The sequence below is a fragment of the Mobula birostris genome, chromosome 6, assembly GCF_030028105.1.
Source record: "Mobula birostris isolate sMobBir1 chromosome 6, sMobBir1.hap1, whole genome shotgun sequence".
NCBI lineage: Eukaryota > Metazoa > Chordata > Chondrichthyes > Myliobatiformes > Myliobatidae > Mobula > Mobula birostris.
Genome location: NC_092375.1, coordinates 173,558,557 through 173,585,944, shown reverse-complemented (window position 1 = coordinate 173,585,944; position 27,388 = coordinate 173,558,557). Strand labels below are relative to the sequence as shown.

At 40.3% G+C, this 27,388-nt stretch overlaps 1 protein-coding gene and 1 long non-coding RNA gene across 2 annotated transcripts in view; one reads left to right on the top strand and one right to left on the bottom strand.

Annotated features, from left to right (window-relative positions):
- The window catches only part of kalrna (kalirin RhoGEF kinase a), a 734,185-nt gene that overhangs the window by 210,504 nt on the left and 496,293 nt on the right, over window positions 1-27,388 (top strand). The window lies entirely within an intron of this gene.
- LOC140198651 (uncharacterized) lies at window positions 9,733-27,282 on the bottom strand. The gene is made up of 3 exons (XR_011886233.1): window positions 27,243-27,282; window positions 12,623-12,700; window positions 9,733-9,987 (listed from the first exon to the last, which is right to left on the bottom strand). It is a non-coding gene; the product is annotated as an uncharacterized lncRNA (long non-coding RNA).

The window sequence follows — 27,388 nt, the reverse complement described above, 5'->3', positions numbered from 1 at the left end:
CAGTCCTACCGAAGAGTTTCGGTCCAAAATGTTGACTGTAGTCTTTTCCAGAGAAGCTGCCTGGTCTGTTGAGCTCCTCCAGCACCTTGTGTGTATTTCAAGGTTGTACATAGTATACATTATTTGATAATAAATGTACTTTGAATTTTAAAAGTATTCAGACATGCAGACAGTTGACATTCATGCAAGTTCCAAGACAGTAAATTGTTTGAATTATTTGATCATATCATAAAGGAAATTCTATTAGCTTGTTCTTTGTCTGGAAACTAGCACATTTTATATTATTAGACCTGGAGGGAAAAGTGGGGTGTGGCTAAAGATTACTGATTGGGAAGAGAAAGATATTCAAAAGCAATTTTTTTTTGATATGTGTGGTAATGAAAAATATATTTCAATGGAGAAATTGAAAAAAACAAATTAAGATATAGCATGTGTGATTTAATTATGTGAACAAAGCCATTATGGATTCTGCTGGGGAGTTTCTTCCTGCCCTGGAACCTATAGACATCTCCACGTACTGTCGCTCAAAGAGAACCCCATTCAGAGCCATCAAGTCCTTGTCTCCTACACCATCACCAACCTCATTAACTCTGGAGCTCTCCCATCTATTGCCACCAACCTCATAGATCCCGTATCCTGCACTGCTCATTTCTACCTCCTACCCAAGATCCAGAAACCTGACTCTCCAGGAAGGCTCATTGTTTCTGCTTGCTCCTGTCCCACTGAATAAATGTCTCCATTTTATTCCACTTGGTTCAATCCCTTCCCACATACACCTGCAACACTTCACTTGTGATCGATCTCTTCAACAACTTTTAGTTCCTTGATCCTGAGCACCTCATTTTCACTATGGATATCTAGTCCCTATACACTTCTATCTCCATCAAGAAGGCGATGAAGCTTTCCAGACAAAAGACCTAACCAGTTCCCCTCCACCACCCTCCTCTGTCTGGCGGAACTAGTCCTTAATCTCAACAATTTTTCCTTTGGCTCCTCCCCACTTTCTCCAAACTCAGGGTGTAGCCATGGGCACCCACATGGGCTCCAGCCATGCCTACCCTTTGTAGGCTATGTGGAAAATGTTATGCTCTACAATGATGACTGCATTAGTGCTGCTTCAAGCACCCATACTTTCACCAATTTCATCAACTTTGCCTCCAATTTCCACCCTGCTCATGAATTCACTTGGCCCATTTCTGACAGTTGACCCTCCTTTCTCAACATCTGTCATCATCTCTGGAGAGAGACTGTCTACTGATACATTTTACAAACCTCCTGACTCTCACAGCTATCTTGACAATACTTACTTCCACTCAGTCACTTGTAAATATGCCATTCTGAGTTCCTCCATGTCCAGTGCATCTGTTCTTAGGATGAGGCTTTGGTTTCCAGAACATCAAAGATGTCCTCCTTCCTCCACCAATGATGCTGCCATCACTTGCATTTCCTCCTTTTCCCAGACATCTGCCCTCACCCCATCATCCCCCCCCAACTTAGCAGGGTACAATTTTCCTCATCCTTACCTACCACCCATGAGCCTCCACCTCCAGCACTTTATTCTCCACAACATCTGCCATTTTTAATGCGATCTTACCACCAAACACATCTTCACCCCTCTCCCACTACTGTCTGCTTTCCATAGGGATCACTCCCTCCATTATTCCCTTGTCCATTTGTCCTTCCCCACTGATCTCCCCCCAAGCACTTATCTCTGCAAGCTCATTCACCTCTCTCACCACAGTCTTTACCTACAAATCTGTTGGGGTCATCTACTGTATCCAATGTTCCTGGTGTGGGTTCCTCTACATCAGTGAGACCTGACATAGATTGGGAGACTGCTCTGTCGAGCAACTTCGCTCCGTCTGCAACAGGTAGGATTTCCCAGTGGCCAGGCATTTTAATAACCCTGCCCATTCCCATTACAACATGTTGGTCCATGACCTCCTCTACCGTCACAATGAGGGCAGGCAGAAAAGACAAGTTCTGATGCAAACAGAAAGGAAGAGTGACTTACTTGCAATTGGTGAATTCCACATCAACTTTGGAAGACTGGAACCTGCCATTCAGAAAATAAAGCGATCTTTCTCAGCCATACATCATGCCTTGCTGTAATAGTACAGGAGGCGACAGGCAAAAAGTTCAGAGTGAGAGCACAATGGTGACTCAAAGTGGTGGACAGTTGAAAACTCAAGGGCACTTCTGCAAACTGAATACAGGTACAGTGCATATCAATCACCCATCTACACCTGTGTTTCTGCCATGCAGAGGTGACCAGATTGTGAACACTGAATACAGTTTATCAGAAGAAGTGCAACTGAAACACTGTTTTATCTGGAAAAACTGGGTCTTTGGGTGTTGGGAAGTGAATAGATGAAGGTACCTGAGTCTGCATGGAGAATAGGGAGTCATGGGAGGGGATGGAAAAGCGAACTTCAGAGTTGTGAAAGGAACAATCCTTTGAAATGCTGAAAGGAGAGTTTCGTTGGAGCTGATGAAAATTCTGTAAAATAATCTGTTGAATGAGTCAGGTAGAATGAGTCACTGATTCTTCCTTTCCCTTTCTGATCTCCCCATCTTTATCTTAGGGGATGAACTGGGCTCAGACATCCATGATAACCCCACAGACTTCCACACCTACCTTTATTATACTTCCTCTTACCCTGGTTCCTCTGTGTCTGTCGCATTAGTTCCAATGATGAGACATTCCACACAGGTTCCTCCGAAATTTCTTCTTTCTCACTGGATCTTGGCTTCCCCTCTACTATCGTGGACAGAGTACATGACCCATCTTATCATTTCTTGCATCTCTGCTCACAACTCCATATACCCACTACCAGAATGGATAGAACAAGAACAAAGTTCCCTTGGTCTTTACCGTTTATCCCTATGCATCCACGTTCAATGAATCATCCTTCCATTTACCAACATCTCCTGCAGGATTTTACCACAAGACATGTATCCCTTTCACCTTTTAGTTCCAAGTCTCGAGGTTCCATTGTTTTAGATATAATAGAAGGTGAAGTATTAAAGAAAGAGACATTGCTCATCAGGAAAAATGACAGTTGCAAGACAAGCAAGGTAGTGATAGTTGAGGGTAGGTCTTCAGGCTCTTGCACCCCCTTCCCAATGATAATAATGAGAAGAGAGCAAGTCCCAGAGGGTGAGGGTCCTTAATAATGGATGTTTCCTTCTTGAGGCACTGCCTTTTGAAGATGCCCTCAATGGTAAGAAGGCTTGTATCCATGATAGAGTTGCCTGTGTCTACAGCTTATAGAGTTTCAAGACAATTATGGAGAAGGATAGGACTGGTCTTCGGGTTAATATCTAAATCAAAGAAAGCCCAATTTTCCTGGCATCAGAGGGATCTGGCAGACATGGATTGGGATAAGTTGTTTTCTAACAAAGGTGAAATATTGAAAGTACGGAATATGTTTGGTCCTGTTAGAATAAAAAGCAAGGCCAACAGATTTAGAGAATTTTGGTTATCAAGCGATATTAAGGCTCTGATAAAGAAGAAGAAAGAGGCACATTTGGAGTAAAGCCATTTAGGCTCAAATAAAGCATTTGATGAGTATAAGAAATGCAAGAGAACACCTAAGAGAGAAATCAGGAGGGCTAAAACAGGACGTAACATTGCTCTGGCTGACAAATTAAAAGAGAATTCCAAGGGCTTCTACGGATATATTAAGAACAAAGGACAATATTGAAGATCAGTGTGGTCATCCATGCACGGAGCCAAAGAGATTGTAGATGCAGGTTCAACTAATATTTATGAGAAATTTGAAATGATACAAGGATGAGATAGAAGTGGAGGGCTGTAGTCCAGGCAGAGGTAAATGGAACTAGGCAGAAAACCAGCATGGCATGGACTAGATTGGCTGAAAGGGCTGTTAAGTGTACAATAGTGCCTTAAGTCTTTATCCAGAACTGTAAATGGTGAACAGTATCCCGTCTCTACTTAGCAAGATACGTTTGTCAAGCACAGTCAGATTCTTCAGAAGCTTTGTGAGCTGTCCTCAAAACATCGCCATACATTGCCAGTGCCATCTTGGAGATCCTTACTCATCTCAACACTGATTTAATCCATGTTTTATAGACTCACTTTCAAGAATTCTACAGCTCAGGTTCACAATATTATCTATATCTATCTATCTATTATTTGTTTCTTTTTTTGTGATTGCACAGTTTTTCTTTGATTTCACATTGGTTGTTTGTCCATCTTTGCTTGTTTGTATTTTGTCATTGATTCAAATATGTTTGTTTGTATTTACTGAGAACGTCCACAGGAAAATGAATCTCAGGGATATACATGAGATTCAATATTGCCTTCTATAGTAGCATAGAATGCTATTATACATGCATGTATCTACTTTGGTAATATACATATACATACTTTGATAATAAACTTACTTTGGACTTTGGTCCTTTTTAGTTTGGATCATTGGACCTCTTTTATGAGGATACTGTACATTGGCAAAAGAGAATTCAGGCAGTCAGGTCATTTGATATTAACACAAGTTGATGAATATATACAAGAGATTGTCATATGAGATCAAGTTAGCTTTCAAAAGTTTTAATTTGTAATGAAGAAAATGTTGTAAGAGAACCCAAGGTATAATCTATAACTTCTATGTCACAGATTGAATAGGATTACTTGCAGATTGTAGGGAAAGATATTAGCACCACAACGTAGAACTAAGATGAAAGAAATATTCATTTATGCAGCATGATATAATTATGTTTAATTGTTAATGAGAACTGACAAAAATATATAGTATTATCAAATGCTAGAGAGCTGAATGATACATACCAAGGTTTGCACTCTTCAATGGATACTCCAGTATCACATAATATTTACAAAGCCTAGACACCCCATCACGTCTTCTTCATACGCTATGTAAAGAGAAAATCTGATTGAAGGATAAGGTGCAGTGACATGTACAGAAGCTGTGTAGAATCAAACTTATTGGCAACATTTTTCCTGATTGTTTGACTTCTGTAAGCAATTGCAGTTGAGATATGTGTTAGATATGTGGGTTACGACCAAAGAAAAACTGGCTGTGGTCGCTTGGCACATTAGTGCAAGGGTGTTTATTGGGTGCAACAAAAATCAAACTTACAAAAATTAGTGAAAATAGTGAAAAGAAAAATGCCGATATTTACAAAATGTCATCTACAAGTAAACACAATAATAACTCCATTCTTATCGTTGTCCAGTGCGAACTCCTGGCAGACCGTCTCTCTCCCTTACTCAAGGTGAAGAATGTCCTTTATATAAAGTTAACTTAAGTCTACACATGATTTAGAACATGATGCACCCCACAATATAGTTAAAATCCTGTTACAAAATAAACAGAAGTATCTACCTTAAATACAGTATTCAAACAACGTATACACATTTACACACCCCATTACTAAAGAAATGGAATATTCTGCTGTGTGCGGCAGGAAAGGCATCATAAAGCCAACCCAAGCGCGTCAGCTCGGTATAGAATTAAACTAATCCTTGGTGTCTGACTCTGAATGTATATAACAATGCAGAGGGAAAACAATAGGTACACCGGGGAAGAGATTGAAGTGCGTACAATCATCACAACAACAGCAGAATGAAGGGCAGTGTTTGTGTGTAAGTGAATGCGCGTGTGTAAAGAGTGCATTTATCAAGTGCTCTCTGTCACCATATGGTAGCCCTAGGTATGATGCGAGTGGCCATTGCATATGCTTCTTGCACCTTTACCTCCAAGTTAAAAAAGAAGCTTTGACCATCATTAGTAACAGGCCATTAATTATCATTGCCTATCACTGAGCTATTCAAAATGACGTTGTATTCTATCTACCGACACTCTGTATGATACTGACAGCTCCATGACTACACCATTGAACTATTCTGTAATTTTATGTGGATTACTCAATTGAATGGGCCACATGGAAGCAGAATGCAATGACAGATGTTTTGTAATGGCTGACTAACGAAGAGACAATGAGGAATTTGGAACAGGGTATTTTTCAGCTGAAAATTATTGGAAATGATTTTCCAGTCTTAACTGATGAAATTGCTTGGGCTACTTCTACAGTTTGTGTGGGATCCTATCCAGTAGGTACATAATGATTTTTATCATCCAGAATTGGACTCTTTTGTATTTGTGAGAGATCATTCTGGAGTTATGACATTATGAATACAATAATTAAAGATGAACTAAAATGGAACAAGTTCTCAAAAGTAAAACCTGTAACTAATTTAGCTTCCAATTGATACTTTGTGGCTCATGAAACCAATCATTGGGTGTGAACATTCTGATTCTGTCCCACTGGAAATATATAGGGGAAGACAATCGATGAATATTTCTCTATTAGAACATTGTTAAAGAGGTATCCCTGCTACTTAGTGCACAATTTAGGACAGATCTTAAATACAAGAAGTTCTGCAGATGATGGAAATCCAAAGCATGTCACACAAAATGCTGGCGGAACTCAAAGTTCAAAGTATGTATATGTCACCATATACAACCCTGAGACATACAGTATTTTCCTGCAGGCATAATCAACAAATCCAAAGAGTAGTCACTATAACAGGATCAATGAAACATCAACTAGAGTGCAGAAGACAACAAACTGTGCAAATGCAAATATAGTTAAATAGCAATAAATTACAAAAACATGGGATAACAAGATAAAGAATCCTTAAAGTGAAATCATTGGTTGTGGGAACGTTTCAATGATAAGGTAAATGAGTGTAGTTATCCCTTTTTATTCAAGAGCCTGATGGTTGAGGGGTAGTAACTGTTCTTGAACCCGATGGTGTGAGTCCTGAGGCTCTTGTACCTTCTTCCTGATGGCAACAGTGACAAAGGAACATGGCCTGTGTGGTGGGGATATCTTATAATGGATGCTGCTTTCCTCCAACATCATTTCATGTAGATGTGCTCAATGGTTGGGAGGGCTTTAGCTGTGATGTACTGGGCCAAATCCACTAACTTTTGTGGGATTTTTCAATTGTGCAGGAAAAAAAAAACAAATTGTGCAAGCAATAAAAATTAACACATACTATTCAGAACTGAAGTTTATGAAAGTGAGTCAACAGCCAGAAAGGCACGGCTGATCCAGGAACCCACTAGTTGCAAGCCACAGCTTCAGTTCAGCACAGAGATGAGTAATCCTAACAAACCCATCTCCCTTCTTTGGCCCTGACACCCTGTCCTTCTCAATCACGCCCAGCAGTTAAGTCAGCCAAACAGTGGGTCATTCCTCACCCTTGGACTTGGGCCTTGCCATTTCGATATGGTCTTGGACCTGGGACCCTCCACCTCCATTCAGTCTGTACCTGACCTTCCAATCTGGCCCAGCAATTAAATCCATAAAACATCGGCTTGTTCCTCGCTCTTAGGCTCGGACCCTTCCGCCTTGCCTCAGTTCTGCCGCTTTGAATCGGCTCCAAGTCCACTCTAACAATGAACAATGCCAAAAGATTAGCAAGTGAAGTGTTTTGTCACCTGAAAAGATTATTTGGGACCCTGAATAGAACTGAGGGAGGAAGTGAATAGGCAAGTGTAGCATTTTGCCTGTTTATTGGGATAAATGCCAGGAGGGAGATTAGTGGGGGTACAGATAGACAGTGGAACCACAGGGGGAGTGATCCATATGGAAAGCACAGATTATGGGGTGGGGAAGGTAAAGATGTGTTTGCTAGTAGGTTCTCTTGGGAAATGGCAGAAGTTGTGGAGATTGACGTGTCAGATGTGGAGGCTTATGGGGTGGTAGGTTAGGAGGAGATGAACTCTATAGCGTGGGTGTCCAGGAAATGGAGGAGATGCAGGTGGGGGCAGCATCGATGGTGGAGGAAGGAAAACCCTATTCTTTGAAGAAAGAGAGCATTTCTGGAAAGGAAAGCCTCATCCTGGAATCAGATGCAAAGGAGATGAAGAAACTGAGAAAAGGGAACAGCATTTTTACAGGAGACAGGGGTGGGAAGATGTATAGTCAAGGCAGTCGTGGGAATCATAGGCACTGCAGTTGCTGGAAATCCAGAGCAATACACACAATGTGCTTAAGGAGCTGAGCAGGTCAGGCAGCATATATGAATGGGAAGAAACAGTGGATGTTTCGGGCTGAGACCCTTCATCTGGACATGGGAATCAGTAGGTTTATAAAAGATGTCAACAGATAGATTGTCTGCAGAAATGCAGACAGAGAGATCGAGAAAGGGGATGGACGTGTCAGAGATGGACCAAGTGAATTTAAGGGCAAGATGGAAGTTGGAGGTAAAGTTAATGAGCTTATCATGGGTGCACAAAGCAGCAGCATTGCAGTCATCAATGTAGTGAATGAAGCATTGTGGAGTGTTACCAGGGAAGGCTTGGAACATGGACTGTTCTACATGGCTAATGAAAAAGCAAGCATAGCTGGGGTCCATGCAGGTACTCATGGCTACCCCTTGAGTTTGGAGAAAATGGCAGGAGCCAAAGGAGAATTTGTTCAGGGTAATGACCAGTTCTGCCAAACGGAGGAGGGTGGTGGCAGAGGGGAGCTGGTTGGTTCCTTGTTGAGAAAGAAGGGGAGAATATTAAGGGTTTCTTGATGGGGAATAGAAGTGTATTGGGACTGGAAATCCATGGTGAAAATGAAGTGGTCAGGGCCTGGGAATTGAAAGTTGTTGAGGAGATTGAGAGCATGTGGTGTCATGGATGTAGGTGGGAAGAGACTGAACCATGGGGGATAGAATGGAGTTGAGGTATGAGGATATGAGTTCAGTGGAGCAGGAAAATGACAGATCTGTTTTGTCACCTAACCCTCTGGTTAGTTATACATTTGTGGGGCCCTCCTTCAACACTGTAACAAAAGGGGTATATTTTGGGTGTCTGTAGTTTGTACTTAAACAAGCTTTTGGTGCAGACACCAGTAATGAATATTAACAGAGGTTCTGCATGTTAAGATGTGCTATCATTGTTGTATATGTAGTTCTGTAAATTTACATGACTATATTCAAAATATTAATTAGGTGGTTATCACAATTGAAACTGTAGTTAACTGTTTATTGATACCTTTGTTTTGAAGAAGTATAAAACATATCAGGAGGGTGATATTCTCTTGGATTCTTTTGTACTCCTCTCCTGAAGGTTTGCTGTCTGAATAAAGCATTCTATATGTTCCATTTACCCCTTCCATGTGGCCCTGTTTTAGTCAGTTACAGCAGTATTGCTGGTTGACTGCCACTCAAAATGGCGAGATGTGTTGCTGGTTGAATCATGGACCTCAGCAGAACAGATCATTTTTCCAACCCAAGGCTTTCTAACATAAGGAACATTCTTGTATTCATGATTTCTGACATAAGGACTGTTTTTTGGTCTAGATACAGTTTACAGGCAGAACAGTTTGTTCCAATTGATGTATATGAATGCCTCCATTCAATGCAAATGCTGAATCGTTTGTCTGCACCACCAAGATAATGAAGTGTCAGTTACTGGACAAAGGTCCATCTACTAGTCCAAAGACATATTTTATACATCGAACCACCCACTTTGGATGTAGCAGCTAGTCTAGCAAACTAATGCCACTGCCAACAACCACATGGGTTGTGATCTTGTATGATGCGCCCTCCAATCAATCCAGTAATAATGTTCCATGTTATTGTTTCCTTTATTAGCAACTAGCAAAACAAACAATCTTGAAGTGATGCAATTAAGCGTAATTAAACGTAAATCAAGCGAAATTAAGCAAACAACAAAAGATCTGACATCCGTCGTTCCCAAGCTCCAAACTGCCCAGAACAAAGCATGAATACATAAATTATTCCCTTCACTTTCACCACCCCCCCACTCATATGACTACTTACTATATAAACATAGTAAACACACAACACAGAATACAATGCAGATTGAAAACGGATGCATGGCTTCTACACTGGATATCGACACGTTGTGGAGGAAGAAGAGTATTCGAGTTACAGGATTGGTTCTCTGACATTGTTGGGTAGATGTGGTTTAGAAGGCTCTGTGGATTCAAAAACGAGAAGATGATGGCATTCATTGCAGTTAACGATGAGTAAGAAATAACAGATACATCTGTGCATTTGAAAAATTCTCAGATATTAAGGAAATCTGTAGAATAAATTTCTAGCCATTGACGGAAAGTGCTTATAAGTACTCCAGCGTCTGTAAGCCAATTTTTCTGTAAGTTAGAGCCATTCATTTCTAGCTGCTGCCTGTATTATATCACGCTACATAGACTTCCGAAAGTTCTTTCATTTCATTGACTAACATCGTAACACTTGTTAAACTAACCAAATGTATAATGCATCCAATTATTAATGTCTATCCTAAGACATTTTATTATTATTATCATCATTATTATTAGTAGTATTATTTCTAGTTTGAAAAATATTTTGAAGTATATGAGAGAACGTGTGTAAATTTTGCTTTTCATAAATCAGATCGGTTGTAACCTAGGGAGTCTGCATATATAAATGTGACAATCATGTGATCACATATGTAAACTGTAATTTGATAAAGTGATGCCATAAATGTGTATATTGAGAACGTTAAAAACCTTTGATAAATTAAGCCCATTATTCTCTGATATAATCTCAATTAAATATAGAAAATTCATGCCAGAATCAGAATTGGGTTTAATATCACCTGCATATGTCATGAAATTTGTTGTATTTGCGACAGCTGTACAATGCAATACATAATAATAGCAAAAAACGTGAACCACGGTAAATATATATAATGGTTAAATTAAATAAGTAATGCAAAAATAGAAATAAAAAAGTAGTGAGATAGTGTTCATGGTTTCAATATCCATTCAGAAATTGGATGGCAGAGGGGAAGAAGCTGTTCCTGAATTGTTGAGTGTGTGGCTTTAGGCTTCTGTACCTTCCTGATCCCTGATGCTAGCGATGAGAAGAAGGCATTTCCTGCATGATGGGTGCACCTTTTTGAGGCATCGCGCCTTGAAGATGTCATGGATACTACAGAGGCTAGTACTGTACCTATGATGGAGCTGACTAAGTTTACAACTCTCTGCAGTTTATTTCAATCTTTTGCAGTTGCGCACCCCCCCCCCATACCAGGTGGTGATGCATACCAGGCTAAACAAGCTAGATTCACGGTTGATGTTTCCCCTGGCTATATTGTCTAAGAAATAGAATTATGCAGGTTGGTCAGGACTCAAATGAGAAATTTCTTCAAGAGGATAGTGAATCTTTGGAATTCTCTACCTAAACAGTCTGTGGAAGCTGAGTTTCTAGTATATTTAAGGCAGAGATTGATAGATTTTTAGATATCACAGGAATGGAGAGGTATGGAGTTGCTGCATGAATATGGTACTGACTTAAAAGATCAATCATGAATGTGGAAGCACAAGGGACAGATGACTTATTCCTGCTATTCATTACATTCTTATTTCTGACTTTCGGTTCAATGTTGTATCAGCATTATTGGCTTTAAAAAAGGAACTTAGGCAAGTAGCACACACTAAATGCCAGAGGAACTCAGCAGATCAGGCAGCATCTTTGGAACTAATAAAACAGTCAATGTTTCAGGCTGAGGTTCTTCTTCAGGACCCTTCATTCAGTTAGGCTAGTAATTGCTTACCAAATAAAAAGACAAGGAAATTTGCCCAGGGTAAGCCATAAATTTCACATTTTGTTTTATTGAAATGTAAATATTCTCTGTCTTTACATAATGAAGTTTATGGCCTGCCTCTCTATGTTTCAATGTTTATCTATCCTTCTCTGCACTACATCTTTATTGACAGTTTTTTTTCATTCCCTTTGTGTCTGTGGTTGTGCTTTTTCTCTCTCTTTTTTATATACTGCTCTCATTCTTAACGTTGCATATAATTTCTCTCAGTCCATATGTACAGTGCTGTGAAAAAGTTTTAAGCACATATATTTATATAGCTGGGGTGCCTAAGGCTTCTGCAGTGCACTGTATTTGTTGACCTGGAGCAGAATACGAGTTCGTAAATCTAGCAGGAACTAAGGTTGTTGAGGTGGGTGAAGGTGGAGCACCTCAGGAGGGGTGTGTGACAGGGAGCAGAGGAGTGCCGGGGTGGAGGTTAGCACGGGTGCAGGCACACCCAGACCTTAGACACCAGGAAACATTTGATTCCAAACAACTGGTTTATTGATCATTACAGAATGTCTCTCTGGTGCTTCCTGCTTCCTACCCTCTCTCTTCCCCTTTTCCCAAACATGATTCCCCTCTCCCTGCCCCCTTCCCACTCTCAGTCCACAATAGAGACCCATATCAGGGGTTTTTCATCACTCAAATATGTTATGAAATTTGGCTTTTTTTGGGGCAACAGTACAGTGCAAAACTGCAATTACAGCAATGCTGTGCAAAAGGGTTAGGTACCGTAGCAATATATACATACCTAAGACTCTTGCACAACGTTGCAGTTATAGTAATTTTTAACCCTTGTCCTTCGTTGCTATCTTTATATGTATCCCTCTCTGTTCTGGTGAATCTCTTTCTCTTATTCTCTGCTCCCACATGCATCATTGATCTCCCCTCGTCTTCCCTTCTCCAAATGAGATGGTGATTTCTGATAACTTTTTCAGAACATTGTTAGAAAACAAGTCGGCATTTGGGTGAAAGAAAAAAATTATGCCTAAGAATACCTTTATATGAAACTTTGTCAAATATGATTGTAAATCTTGAAGCAAGAAGAACCTTCATTATCCATGTGTTGTCAGTCCCTGAAAGAAACAGAGAGGTTGATCAGGCGAGCTCTTATCCAGTTGTAATTTACTAGATTACACTGTATACATGATCTTAACACTTAATTCAGGTAATCCATATTGTCATCTAATGTAGAAAGGAAGAAAGGGGGCCTGTACTCCTGTTCAGTTAACTTTTTCAAAATATCATAGTTTTTTCTGTCATTCATTCTTTGGGGTTTTTCTTTGTTTCGTGGATGTCTGTGAAGAGTAGATTTTCAGATTGTATACTGTATAGATTCGCTGATATTAAATGGAACATTGAACCATTGAACTCCCTCCATTTCCAATATTCAGATTGTAATCTTTCCAAGTCCCACCTTGTCACAGACTCTTATCTTTTCCTACAATCTCAGTTCAGACTGGCATTCTTCTTTCTCGTCACTGTTCTTCTATTTGTGCCTTCTTCCAGTCTCACTAATTTAAATAGGTTCTCTTCCTTCTGTCCTAATGATATTGTTGCCCTCTCCCTCACCATTAATGCCGGCACTCTCCAATCTGTCCCCTGACACAAGCTCACTTCCATTTTTCCCATTTTCCTCCAGCACAAGAATGGAATGCTTCCACTTTTTCCCATGTCTTCCCCAAAATACCTTTTCCAGGTTCTTATTAAATACCATCAATATACTTCCGAAATTATGTACCCCCATTTGTTACACTGGATTTTTCCTCATGTTTTCTCCTTCAAAGGTTTTATCTTTATTTTCACTCATTCCTTTTCAATGTTTCCCATATGTATTCCCTCTTGCCATCTGAGAGATCTTAATTTTGTATCTTCTGCTTTTTCGCCATCCAGTTACACCCCTTTCTCAATTTCTGCAGCTAATTCACTCGACCAGGAGTTCCCAACCTGGGGTTCATGAATCCCTTTCTTAACGGTTTTGGTCCATGATGTAAAAAAGATCAGGAACCCCTGCACTAGACTGATAATTGATTAACAATTCCACTGAAAAGAAGCAACATGCATCAAGATATAGGTACTTAAAGGTAGACCATTAATTTTAGGTATAAGGCAAGAACAATATAGCCTAACAGTCTAACCATTGGCCTTTGAGAATCAGGGTCAAGAGTGTAAAGTGAATCCTAACTTCACTCTTGTGGGTTAAAATATGATAAGTTGGCTGGAGTACTGAAATACAAAATACCAACACAAATGTTGAAAACAGTTTTTAAAAAGCCAATCCATCTCGTTACTTGTTTCCATTATTTCCATCTGACACTCTGAGACAACAACTAACTATTATGCAAATGCTGTACCAGGCAACACCTCAGATTTCAGACAGACAAGGACATTTAATATCTATGCTACAACAAGCCTTTGTTAAAATAATTATTGCCAGCTGATAACAAAATGAAGAAGATGTTAATTCTCTACCCATATCTATGGATATCAGATCTCGTACCTGTTCCTCCTTTGGAAATGATAATCATGCAAGTGATACTGTATGACATGTTAATTATTTGGGCTTTTTGGTGCAAATTTAATATATAATATATCAGCAAAGCCATATTGCAGGAGTTAATTGACCTTTCTTTCAACATTACTTTAAAATCTGCAATCTAGGACATTCAGAAATTCAGTGCCAAACTGGCAGATGTTCCAGACTTTTGGATGTTATTTCTGCTATTACTTCAAAACACTTTTAATTCACTTTTTAATATGTTACACAATAAATTTTCTGGTCAACCTCATAATTCTCAAGGGAGCACAGTAACTTAGGCCCCTGTGAGTTTCAGGGCAGAGGGAGAGGTTGACCCTCAGTGAGTTTCAAAGGAGTGGAGGGTTCATAATCTGGTAACCCAAAAGGCGAACCATCAATATTTCCCAACAGTAATATAGTGGATTATTAGAGGTTTATTGTAGCTGCTAAAGAAAGCAGATGGATTTTCAAGATGAAAATAATGTCAGTCAATGAAGTGACTTGCCCATTTTTTAAATCTTATTTCTTATTGCAACATTCTGAATTACATCAGAAGGCTGATAGATTTAAATCCCACCTACTTCAACAATTTTATAAAATATAACAAATGGTTTACTACACTGTATATTTTAAATGTTTTTAGTTTTTCCTACATATATTGACAAAATTCTGGGGAATCCTGTCTCAAACTTCAAGATATTGTATCGATTTCCCAGAGGAAACATTGCAGTAAAACTTTTCTTTCATTATTACACATAAATAATGAACCGATAATCTAAAAAAAACAGTAATTGAACAACAAATGGGGAGAAAAATGTTGAAATCTATCATCCTGTGAGATGTTCTTAAGAGCCTTGTAGGGTCCAGAGACCCCATTTTAAAGACATATGGTTTGTTTCAATGACAGTACTTTCCAAAAATAAAATCCCATAAAGGAAAAGCTTTAGCCAGGATGTGTAACTCAATGAATAGACATAGAATTTAGTGTAAAAAGTGCACATCTGTCTTTCAAATAGTAGGTATTAAAAATTCCAAATCTTTAGTTTTGTTTAAATTCCTCTGATCCATGTTTAATTTTTTTATTATGTTGCTCAATTTCCACTCTATCGCATATTACCCGAGCAATAGTGTGGGTAGACAAGGTCTTTCAAGTCGGTTGTTAGGGAAGTGTTAAGCAGCTAACAACTGAACACAAGATACCCCAGCTCAGAAAGGAGAGAAAAATTACACTTGCTGCTCCATTGCATCTTTCCTCTTCATTGCGAACAGCCGTCCCTCAACTGGTTGTCCATTCACATTATTTATTTTATGTGTCACTTAATCTCCAATTATGTATTGTTAGGGAGGAAATACACTTCACAGTAAAATTAGAAATTACAAGAGTGAAATAAGTATAGTTGTGTGTTTTTTCCATTCAATTAGTAGATCAACGACCTGTGGGTTAAGGTTTGAAATCCATTTACATCCACTGATTTCAGCACATGCAGTACAAGCTATGCATCTAAACACTATTGATAACTAGATTTACTAGCTACATACTATTAGCAGTGAGAAAGTATCAATAGCCATTAGAGTTAATGGTAATGGTGGAGGCCCATTGTATCCGGTGAAGATTCTGGTCCCCATAACTTACATCAATCTGATCCAGAAACACTGAATGGCACAACATAAGAGAGTGTGAGCTTCTGTTTCTTGGTTACTGCATCTTATAACTTTTTGGAGCTGGGAAAGAGACAAGACATTCTTTTTCACCTGAAATTTAGAATGTCCTCCAGACCTGCATACAGATTGTTGTGGGAGTGGCTTACATCAGGAGTTCAGCTTTGAAGATCAGAATGCATTGCCACAAAAATTTCAAAGAGTAGTCCTCGTCAGTGATTGCATCTCTAGGTACTGTCTTTCACATGGTAATAAAACAAAGCAAACTCTAAAATGCCTGATTTCACATCCACTGAATCAAGATTTTTTTTTCGATAATCTCAATCAAAAGAAATTTCACCAGCATACAACCTCTGTAGCTAATTTGCTGGTAAAAAAAAGGAGAAAGCTTTGGAGACATACTACTAGCACTTAGCATAATTATACTCGTGGTTGGCCGAGCAGCAAATGTATGAGTGCACAGATGCATTTCATTGTTGAGTTAGATGATAGAGGTTGGGCCCTATGATTTCCCCAGAGGTTCTCTCATTAGCAGGATACTGTTGGAAGGATTCATAAGGGTACGGGTTTCTTCTCAAGGGAATGAAAATATCAGAGGGTGAAGCAACTCAAACGAGTTACATATGCCCTAAAGTGTTGCTTGCTCACCTCAAACTGGCATTAACAGAAGCCTGGAACAGCCCTTGCAATCCTCTGCTTTGGGAAGTAGAGTAATGTAAACAAAATTAATGAGGCTGACAAAATGGGTAAAGTTTGCGTTTTAGTGCATTGGCAAATTCAGACATTTATTTATCATGTATCTGAAAATTAAAGTACACTTCCACAAGCCTATATATTTTGTATTTTTTTTGCAAGATATAAGGGAAACAGAAGCTCTGATCTTCCCACGTGCTGCTCAATGCCCACATTCTCCAACCTCTAAACATACCTTTTCTAAACTTAAGGTTGACCCTTATGGCCCAAACAATCCAATAGCCAACGCAAAGTGAATAACGATTTAAAAACACATATGCAATGTAATTAATGAAAAGTCTCAGGCTGAGTGCACAGAAGTCAACTTTTTAACAACTCATTCTTTCTTCTTCACAGTTCTATAATAGATAAAGTCATAGAACACTACAGCACAGAAACAGGCCATTCAGCCCATCTAGTCTGTGGCAAACCATTAATCTGCCTAGTCCGATTGATCTGCACCAGGACCATAGGCCTCCATACCTCTGTCATTCATGTACCTATCCATATTTCTCTTAAACGTTGAAGTTGACCTTGCATCCATTACTTGCACTGACAACTCATTTACAACTCTCAATGCCCTCTGAAGAAGTTCTCCCTTATGTTCCCCTTAAACATTTCACCTTTCACCCTTAACCCATGACGTCTGGTTGCAGTCTCACCCAACCTCTGTGGAAAAAGCCCGTTTGTATTTACCCTATCTATACCCATCATAATCTTGTATCCATCTATCAAATCTCCCCTCAATCTTCCAAGTTCAAGGGAGTGAAGTCCTTACCTTTTCAACTCTTCCCTATAATTCCTCAAGTCCAGGCAACATCCTTGTAAATGTTCTCTGCACTCTTTCAATCTTATTAACATCATTTCTGCAGGCAGAGGACCAAAACAGCACACAATGCTCCAAATTAGGCCTCACCAATGTTTTATCCAATTTCAACATAATATCCCAAATCCTGAACTCAGTACATTGATTTATGAAGGCCAATGTGCCAAGAGATTTCTTTTTGACCCTCTCTACCTGTGACGCCACTTTCATGGAGTTATGAATCTGTATTCCCACATCTTTCTGCTCTCCTCAGTGCCCTACCGTTCATTGAGCATGTCCTACCCTGGTTGATCCTTCGAAAGTGCAAAACGTCACACTTGTCTGATTTAAATTCCATCTGCCCTTTTTTAGCCCATTTTTCCACTGGTCCAGATCCCACTGCAAACCTTGATAGTCTTCCTCACTGTTCACTACAGCCCCAATCTTCTTATCATCCGCAAATTTGGTGATCCAGTTTACCACATTATCATCCAGATAATTGATATGAATGACAAAAACAATGGACTCAGCACCAGTCCCTGCAGCATTCCACTAATCATAGGCCTTTTGTCAGAGATACAACCACCTATAACCACTCCCTGTCTTCTTCTGCGAAGCCAATGATTAATCCAATTTACTACCTCATCTTGAATGCCAAATGAATGAACCTTCCTGACCATGTGGGACCTTGTCAAAGGCCTTGCTAAAGTCCAGGTAGTCAACATCTGCTGCCTTGCCTTCATTCACTTTCCTGGTAATTTCCTCAAAAAGCTCTGTAAGATTGATTAGACGTGATTTACCACACACAAAGCCATGTCGAACATCCTTAATCAGTCCCTGTATATCCAAATACTTATATTTCAAGACCCTTTGGAAACCTTCCAATAACTTTCCTGCTACTGATGTCAGGCTTACCAGGCTATAATTTCCTAGCTTTTTTTAGAGCCATTCTTAAACAACAGAGCAACATTAGCTATCCTCCAGTCCTCCGGCATCTCACCCGTGGCTAATGAAATTTTAAATATCTCTGCTAGGGCCTCTGAGTTTCTGCACTAGCCTCCCACAGGATCCGAAGGAACATATTGTAAGGCCCTGGGGATTTATCCACCCTAAGTTGCCTCAAGCCAGCAAATACTTCCTCCTCTGTAATCTGTTTAGGGTCCATGACCTCACTGTTGGATTGCCTCACATCTATAGGCTATAAATGGATCCATCTCCTCTAACTCCATATGCTAAGTAAATACAGATACAAAAAAATCCATTTAAGATGCCCCTTCTCTTTCGGCTACACAAATAGATTACCATTCTGATCTTCCAAAGAATAAGTTTTGTCTGTTGCTATCCTTTTGCTCTTAATATACTGTATCTGTAGAAGCCCCTAAGATTCTCCTTCACCTTGTCTGATAGAGCAACCTGGTGTCTCCCTTTAGTTCTCTTGCCTTTTTTATACTCCTCAAGTATTTCCTATACCTGCTATGGAAAGTGTAGATGCAAAGTGTTCCCCTACACAAACTTCTGTCACCTGCCCTGTCTCACTCCCTAATAAGGGATCGAGTATCACACTCTCTCAAGTTGGGGCTTGTATGTACTGATTGAAGGAACTTTTCTGAGCACATCTGACAAATTCTTTCCCAGCCAGCTCTTTTACAATATGGGAGTCAGTCAATATGTGGAAAATTAAAATCGCTTGCTACCACAATCCTCTGTTTCTTGCAACAGTCTGTGATCTCTCTACAAATTTGCTCCTCTAAGTCCCACGAACTGTTTGGTGGTCTGTAATATGCTGTCATTAACATGGTCATACCTTTCTTATTCCTCATTTCCACCCATGGAGCTTCATTAGACGAGCTCTCCAGTCTGTCCTGACTGAGCACAGCCAAGACATTTTCCCTGGCTGATAATGCTATCCCTCCCCCTTTAATCCCTTCCACTCTATCACGTCTAAAACAACAGAAGCCAGAACAATGAGCTGCCTGTCCTGCCCCTCCTGCAACCAAGTCTTACTAATGGCTACAGTGTCATAATTCCATGCCTAAACTCATCCATCTTTTCTACAATACTCCTTGCATTGAAATATACATAACTCAGAACATTAGTCCCAGCATGCACGACCTTTCGATTCCTGACTTTGTATGTAGGCTTAACAACATCTTTTTCTGACAAACACTCCACTATCTGTTCCGGTGCTCTGCTTCCCATCCCTCTGCAACTCTAGTGTAAACCTCCTTACGCAGCACAAGCAAACCTCCCCACTAGGATATTAGTACCCCTCCCGTCCCTTCTGTACAGGTCCCACCTTCCCTGGAAGAGAGCCCAGTGATCCGAGATATCCCTGGCCGTTACACCAGGGTGGCAACAAACTATCCAGGAATCTGATTCTTGTTCACAGAACCTTCTTTGTGTTCCCAAACCAGGGAATTTCCTACCACTACAGTTCGCCTCTTCTTCCCCTTCCCTTCTGAGCCTAATCCTCATTCAAATAAATATGCCCAGGTTTCTTGTGTCTAGTTGCTGGGGAACCTCAGCAAGCTTCTGTCATCAGATAACTGAGGTAGTTTGCAACCTCTAGCCATACCCACACAAATACAGCAAACACAAGCACGCGCGTGCGCGCGCGCGTACACACACACACACACATATACATATGCATGAATATATACAGTTCTTTATGTAATCTGATTATAATGATAAAATAGTCTGTCTGGAGAAATTCTGTTTATGATTGTTTCTCAGTTAATGCAATGATAGAGCATTCTGTGTGCTCTTGAAGATACACAATAATAAATTGCAGATGTGAACAGACCAAACTGCAGAATATAAAAGCAAGGATGTCATGTTGAGACTTATTAAGCACTGGTGAGGCCTCACTTGGAGTATTGTGAGCAGTTTTGGGCCCCTTATCTTAGAAGGGATGTGCTGACACTGGAGAGGTTTCAAAACAGGTTCACAAAAATGATTCCAGGATTGAAAGGCTTGTCATATGAAAAGCCTTTGTTAGCACCGGGTCTGTACTCACTGGAATTCAGGAGAATGAAGGGTGATCTCATTGAAACTGATCAAACGTTGAAAGGTCTTGATAGAGTGGGTGTGGAGAGGATGTTTATCATGGTGGGGGAGTCCGAATAGAGGGGCGCCTGTTTAGAACAGAGATGAGGAGGATTTTCTTTATCCAAGGAGTGCTGAATCTATGGAATTCTTTACCACAAGCGACTGCTGATGCTCTTGCATATTACCATTCCCTCAGCAGATATACATATTAATAAATTGGAGTCATCTTATGGATGCACTCAAACTTAAATTTAAAAATTGGATCTTGCCATGATGTTTTTTGACCCTGTTTACTCATGAAGTGATTACTCAGTGGAAATGGAGCGGAAGTCAAGTCTGTTATGAAGCCGAGTATCTGCAGCTACCAGGCGTGTTAGAATGCCTGATGTTTTCCCAGTCTGAGTTGCACACACAAAGATACCACTATTCAAGCAGTGTGTTTCTGTATGTTTCTGAAACAATATAACTTAAAGCTCAAAGCCCCGTCTAGTCATTGTGTAACAATTCTTTAAAGCAAGACAAGACTACACTGCATTGCTGCTTTGATTTGCAATTAAAAGGGTCAACTTTAAATGTTGTGGACTTGGATTTTCAGAAGGCCTTTGACAACGTACCATGAGGCTGCTTAACAATTTAAGAGCCCATGGTATTACCAGAAAGATACTAGCACGGGTAGAAGATTGGCTGACTGGCAAGATAAAGGTGGCTTTTTCTCACTGGCTGCTGTGACTAGCGGTGTTCCACGGGAGTCAGTGTTGGGACCACTTCCTTTCATGCTATACTATATGTCAATAATTTGGATGATAGAATTGATAGCTTTGATACAAAGACACGTGGAGGAGCAGGTAGTGTTAAGGAAGCAGGGAGTCTGCAGAAAGACGGAGAGTTTGGGAGAATGGATGAAAAAACATGGCAGATGGAATTTACTGTGGGAAGTGTATAATCTTGCATTTTGGTAGAAGGGATAAAGGCATAGACTGTTTTCTAAGCTGGTAGAACATTCAAAATTCAGAGTTGCAAAGGGATTTGGAGTCCTCATTCAGGATTCCATAAATGTTAATTTGCAGGTTGAGTCAGTGGTAAGGAAGGCAACTGCAATGTTAGCATTCATTTTGAGAGAACAGGAATATAAGCATAAGGATGTAATGCTGAGGCTTTATAAGGCATTGGTCGGACCTCAATTGAAGTATTGTGAACAACTTTGGGTCCTTTATCCAAGAAAAGATGTGCCAGTGTTGGAGAGGGTCCAGAGGAGATCCATGAGAATGATTCCAGGAATGATAGGGTTAACGTATGAGGAGCAGTTGATAGCTCTGGGCCTGAACTTAATGGAATTTAGGAGACTGAGGTAGATCTCATTGAAACCTGTCCAATGTTGAAAGGCATCGATAGAGTGGATATTGAAAGGACGTTTCCTATGGTGGGGGCGTCTAGGACCAGAAGGCACAGCCTCAAAATAGAGAGGCATCCATTTAGAACAGAGATGAAGAGGAATTTCTTTAGCCAGAGGGTGGTGAATCTCTGGAATTCATTGCCACAGGCGGCTATGGAGGCCAAGTCACTGGGTATATTTAAAGTGGAGTTTGATAGGTTCTTGATTAGCCAGGGCATTAAAGATTACAGACAGATGGCAGGAGAATGGGGTTGAGAGGGATTCAGGATCAGCCATGATGGAATGGCGGAGCAGACTCAGTGACTAAATGGCCTAGTTCTGTTCGTATGTCCTATGGCCGTATGGTCTAACTCTACTAATGTTGCGAGAACTGATTGGCCAGTTAAGAAATGATGGCAGGCTGCTTTAACACTTTGTAGAGCTCACTGAATATGCTTGGTGTATCAATGAGCATTTTATTCAGCACTCCACGGGTATAACATCTTTGGCAGTGTCCCATTAATGGAGACATTGCAAAGAGCATCACTGGCCACTGAGGATGGGTCAGGAATAGTATAGTCATAGTCATAGTCATAGTCATACTTTATTGATCCTGGGGGAAATTGGTTTTTGTTACAGTTGCACCATAAATAATAAATGGTAATAGAACCATAAATAGTTAAATAGTAATATGTAAATTATGCCAAGAAACTATTAAATAAGTCCAGGACCAGCCTATTGGCTCAGGATGTCTGACCCTCCAAGGGAGGAGTTGTAAAGTTTGATGGCCTCAGGCAGGAATGACTTCCTATGACGCTCTGTGTTACATCTCAGTGGAATGAGTCTCTGGCTGAATGTATTCCTGTGCCCACCCAGTACATTATGTAGTGGATGGGAGACATTGACCAAGATGCCATGCAACTTAGACAGCACCCACTTTTCAGACACCACCGTGAGAGGGTCCAGTTCCATCCCCACAACATCACCGGCCTTACGAATGTTGCTGTAGGAGGCGGCAACTCGTACCACTGTGAAGAGCATTCACCCAATGAGTGCTCTGAGATCCCAAATCCTACCTGGATCTCCCTGATGAACAATACATATGCACATTCACATTTTCCAAGGCTATCACCACTTACATCTCATGTCTTAACTCCTCTTTCTCCCTCTTGCTGGATGGCGAGGGCAATTTAACCCTTAACTTCCTCATCACAGTTTGTTTTAAAACAGACACAACAGATTATTGCTGTGTTGCCCAATGTGATGCGCTCTGCTGCATCAGAGGCATTGCCCAGGCATACTACTCTCTAACATTTAGGTGGCACAGTAGCAAAGTGGTTTGCACAACACTTTACCGTGCAGGCAAACCGGGTTGAATTCCCGCCACTGCCTGTAATGTGTCTGTGACCAGGTGGATTTCCTCCAGGTGCTCTGGTTTCCTCCCGCAGTCCAAAGACATACCGGTTGGTGGGTTCATTGGTCATTGTAAACTGTCCTGCGATTAGACTCAGTCTAAATTGGGGGATTGCTGGTGGCGCGGCTCGAAGACCCGGAAAGGCCTATTCTGCACTGTAGCTCAATGAATAAATAAACATTTCGCTTATTCTACTTTGATGTAAGTCTTGGGTACTTGGATTTTGCAGTATTTTCGGCTTCCCAAGAAATCAACCGGCCACTAACAGGACTCATAAGAGCTCCTGTTATGAATTTGGATCTTTCCATGAGCAGGGATGATTTTTGGGATTTTCCCAATGGTGAATACCACTGTGGTGAAGGCCGAGCCCATGGGTATACTTAAGGTGGAAGTTGATAGCCTCCTGATTGGTCAGGGCATACAAGGATATGGCGAGAAAGCATGTGCATGGGGTTGAGTGGGATTCAGGATCAGCCATGATGGAATGGCAGAACAGACTCGATGGGCTGAATGGCCTAATTCTGCTCCTATGTCCTATGGCCTTATGGTCTAAGTACAAATGACTCAAAGTTCGAAGTAAAGTTTATTATCAGAGTGCATACAGAGTGCAGAGTGTATGTCACCACATACAACCGTGAGATTCTTTTTCCTGGGGGCGTACTCAGCAAATCTATAGAATAATAACTGTAAATGGTATCAATGAAAGAGCAAGAGCATTGAAGATAGCAAACTGTAGAAATGCAACTATCAATAAATATCATTAAGTAACAACAGCATGAAATAACAAGATTAAGAGTCCTTAAGGTGAGATCATTGGTTGTGGGAATATCTCAATAGATGAGTGCATTATCCTTTTTTGTTCAACAACCTGATGGTTGAGGGGGTAGTAACTGTTGTTGAATCTGGTGGTGTGATTCCTCAGCCATTTGTACCTTCTGCCTGATGGCAGCAGTGAGAAAAGAGCATGGCCTGGGTGGTGAGGGTCTTTGATAATCGATGCATTCATTCATTCATTTATTCTGAGGGAATATAGCATAGTGTTCCAGAAATAACCATTTGTAGCCTATATCACTTAAACATGAAAAGGAGATGTGCACCTTTCATGCTCACATGCTTCAGGCTACACATCGAAGCCAATTGAAGATTGTACCCATTTCTGGATGAACAGGAGCAAGTAGTCCTTCAGCATGGAGACAATTCAGTGGAGTGAGGAACTATCCGGCAGGGTAAGTTCCTGCCTATTCAACTTCCATATTTCTGCCTGTTCTGCAGTAGGAAGCTGACACGCAGCATATAAAAGACTCTTTCATCCACTAACACTTGTTGTAAAGAGAAAAGAAAATCATAGTTCTCAATGTAAACCAGAGAGCCTCTCAATAAGTCAATCATTAACAACAACCTGGTATAAAAAGTTATCAAACTGAGGTGCTCAGAAGACACAGAAATATTCCCGTACATCTTGCTTTGTTGGAATATCTGTACTGATTATACCATATGTACAAACGACTCCCTGATCCAGTTACTAAAATGGTTTGCCAAAATATCTCTACATTTGCTAATGAGTGTTGCCATATTTAAAGAACTCTCAGTATCATAGAAAATACAGTTTTCTCTGATCACATTCCTGCAGTTCTAAATTGTGTTTGAAATCCAGAAATCTTTGTACTGCTGCTTAGCATCAATGGAAGACGGTTACCGTTATCACCACAGCTCAGAGTAATGCACAGAACTGCTCTTTGGCCGGATTGGGATTCAGTGAATAGGGACATGCATTGAGGACCTGATCTTTCAGGTCAGGAAAGTCCACGGAGATCCAGCAATGAGAGATCCCTCCTATGGCTGCAGTTAAGGCACACTTTAGGACTTTACACTATTTGACCATTTCAAGATGCAAAATAACCTGAGCTGGGAGCTGTAGAGGCAGTCACATCATAACAATTGGATATGATCAATACAGTCACACACTTCCTTGTACAAGTTATAGCTTTCTACTAATGTTCCAGAATATGCTCCTGTCACATTCAGTCCCTGCGTGAAGGGGGAGGCTAGTGAGGGGGTAATGAACAGCTGTTTCCTTTCATCCTGTGATTTCTCTCACGTCTCTGCCTGAGTCATTTCATTGTATGTGATATGTATTACAGGAGTAGAATAGGTAGGGTATTAGAATTCTGAGATAGTAATCTAGTTCATTTTGAAGGTCATATTCAATCATTGCTGGACTATCATGACAGCTATGGTCTGTGAGTAATTACTTCACAATCATGTAGTCTGCTGCATTGAGTCTATAATTTGCTAAGGATTGCTCTACCATTGTAGTCCCATGAGATCTTTAGAGTTGGACTACCCCACAGCCTTTGTCATCTCCTGCTTCCAGTCTGTCAGGCTAGTCAATGTTCTCACTAAATCAGTATCATTCCAATCAAGCCTGTCATGAAAACATCCCTATCTGAGTCCTTTGGACAGTACCGATAGGCCTTACCAGCTTTCCTGTTGTGACGGGGAGCACTCAGTAAACACACTCCTTTTACACACAAAAGTGTTGCCTTCTCATTCTGAAGTGTATGCATTTCAGTATCTTCCCCGGAATATTCTCATAACGGGTCCTAAACCAAGCTGATGCACTTGGGTTGGCTTTATCATGTGTGGCAGAATATTCCGTTTCTTTAGTTATTGGGAACTGTATATATGTTGTTTGTATACTGTACTTAGGGTAGGTACATCTGTTTATCTTACAATGTGATTGTTTCTACATTGTGAGGTGCATCGTGTTCTAATTCATGGGTAGTCTTAAATTAACTTTGTTGGTAATGAAAGATGGCAGGTCCTAGTGCCTAAAAAAGCGAGGCCTTTTCCTCAGTATGAGAGAGAGACAGGGCTGCCAGGAGTATACACAGGTCAAAAATAGTATGGACCTAATATAGGTATTGTGTTTTCTGGTAGATATCTTTTTGTAAATACTGGCAGTTTTCTTTTTACCATTTTCACTAATTTTTGTAAGTTTGATTTTTGCTGCACCTAATAAACACCTGTGCACTAAAGTGCCAAGTGACTACAGCCTTCAGCCTTTTTTTCCCTTTGATCATAACCCATCTATCTAACACCTGTGCTTGGTGCAAGATCACTGTATCGAGTGCTCTTCCAGGCATATCTGGATGATCCTCCAGGTGTTAAGAGCAATGACACACTTCAGTCCTTCGCACCAACCTCCTGTTCTCTCTACAGTTTTCCATCCTTCTGTTTCCTGCTCTGTATTCCCATGTTGAGAAGAGGGGGAAAATAGAGCGTCTATTTTGATACCCCAAAATGCTAAAATGGAAGGTTTCATTCAAAACATCTCTATGGTTTTACAGCAACAACTTTCTAAATCATTGTTTCTGCTGTTGTTCAAATCAAAAAGGATGCAGTAGAGACAATGACCGTTTGTCAGTGAGCATAACCAACAGAGGTAGTTTCAGTATGTATTCCTGTTGTTATGAGTGGGTATTCTCCCTTCAATTCCTCACTACCTTAATGAATAAAGTTTTGTAATTGGAGGATGTGGGGTGATTTTTGAGTTGCATTATGGATTTGCAGTATCAGAGTATCAGAGTGAAGCCATTGAGCCTGTTGAGTCAGTACCTGCTCCATATATGAGTAACCTAATAGGCCCTACTTCCTTGTCCTGTATTCATGGACCTGCAACTTCCTTTCTGTTAAATACCTATCACTCACTTTCAAATGTTCTGACTGAATCTGATTCGTTTAGTGTTCCTAGCAGTGTTCTTAGACCCGAACTACTCAAAGTGGAATAATTCATTCCACGTGAATTTCTAATATTGCAATGTATTTACTGTTTTTGGGATAAATACAGTCTGCAGTGTGGTTTATATGAATAGATCCAATGTTCGCTCACAATTAATTAAACAATGTGTTCTTTGTCTTCACTATTGTCAGCAGATTATAATCATCTCCTATGAACTACATTTATTATACTATCTCTGGTTGTGCCAGAGGAAGAAGTATCCTTATTATTCCATTTCCTTCTATGCAGACTATTAAAAAAGTACTTTTTACAATTAAAAAATACTCACAGGAGCTGATTGGTAAATAGTATGCATTTCTTCCTGAAGGTATTCATGGTTTTATTTGACCTGATTTTTAGCACTGAGCAGGATGTGTTGCTATGGGTTACCGTCAATGGTTGATCACATTGGTTTTCCCAAGGGTTGTTTATGTA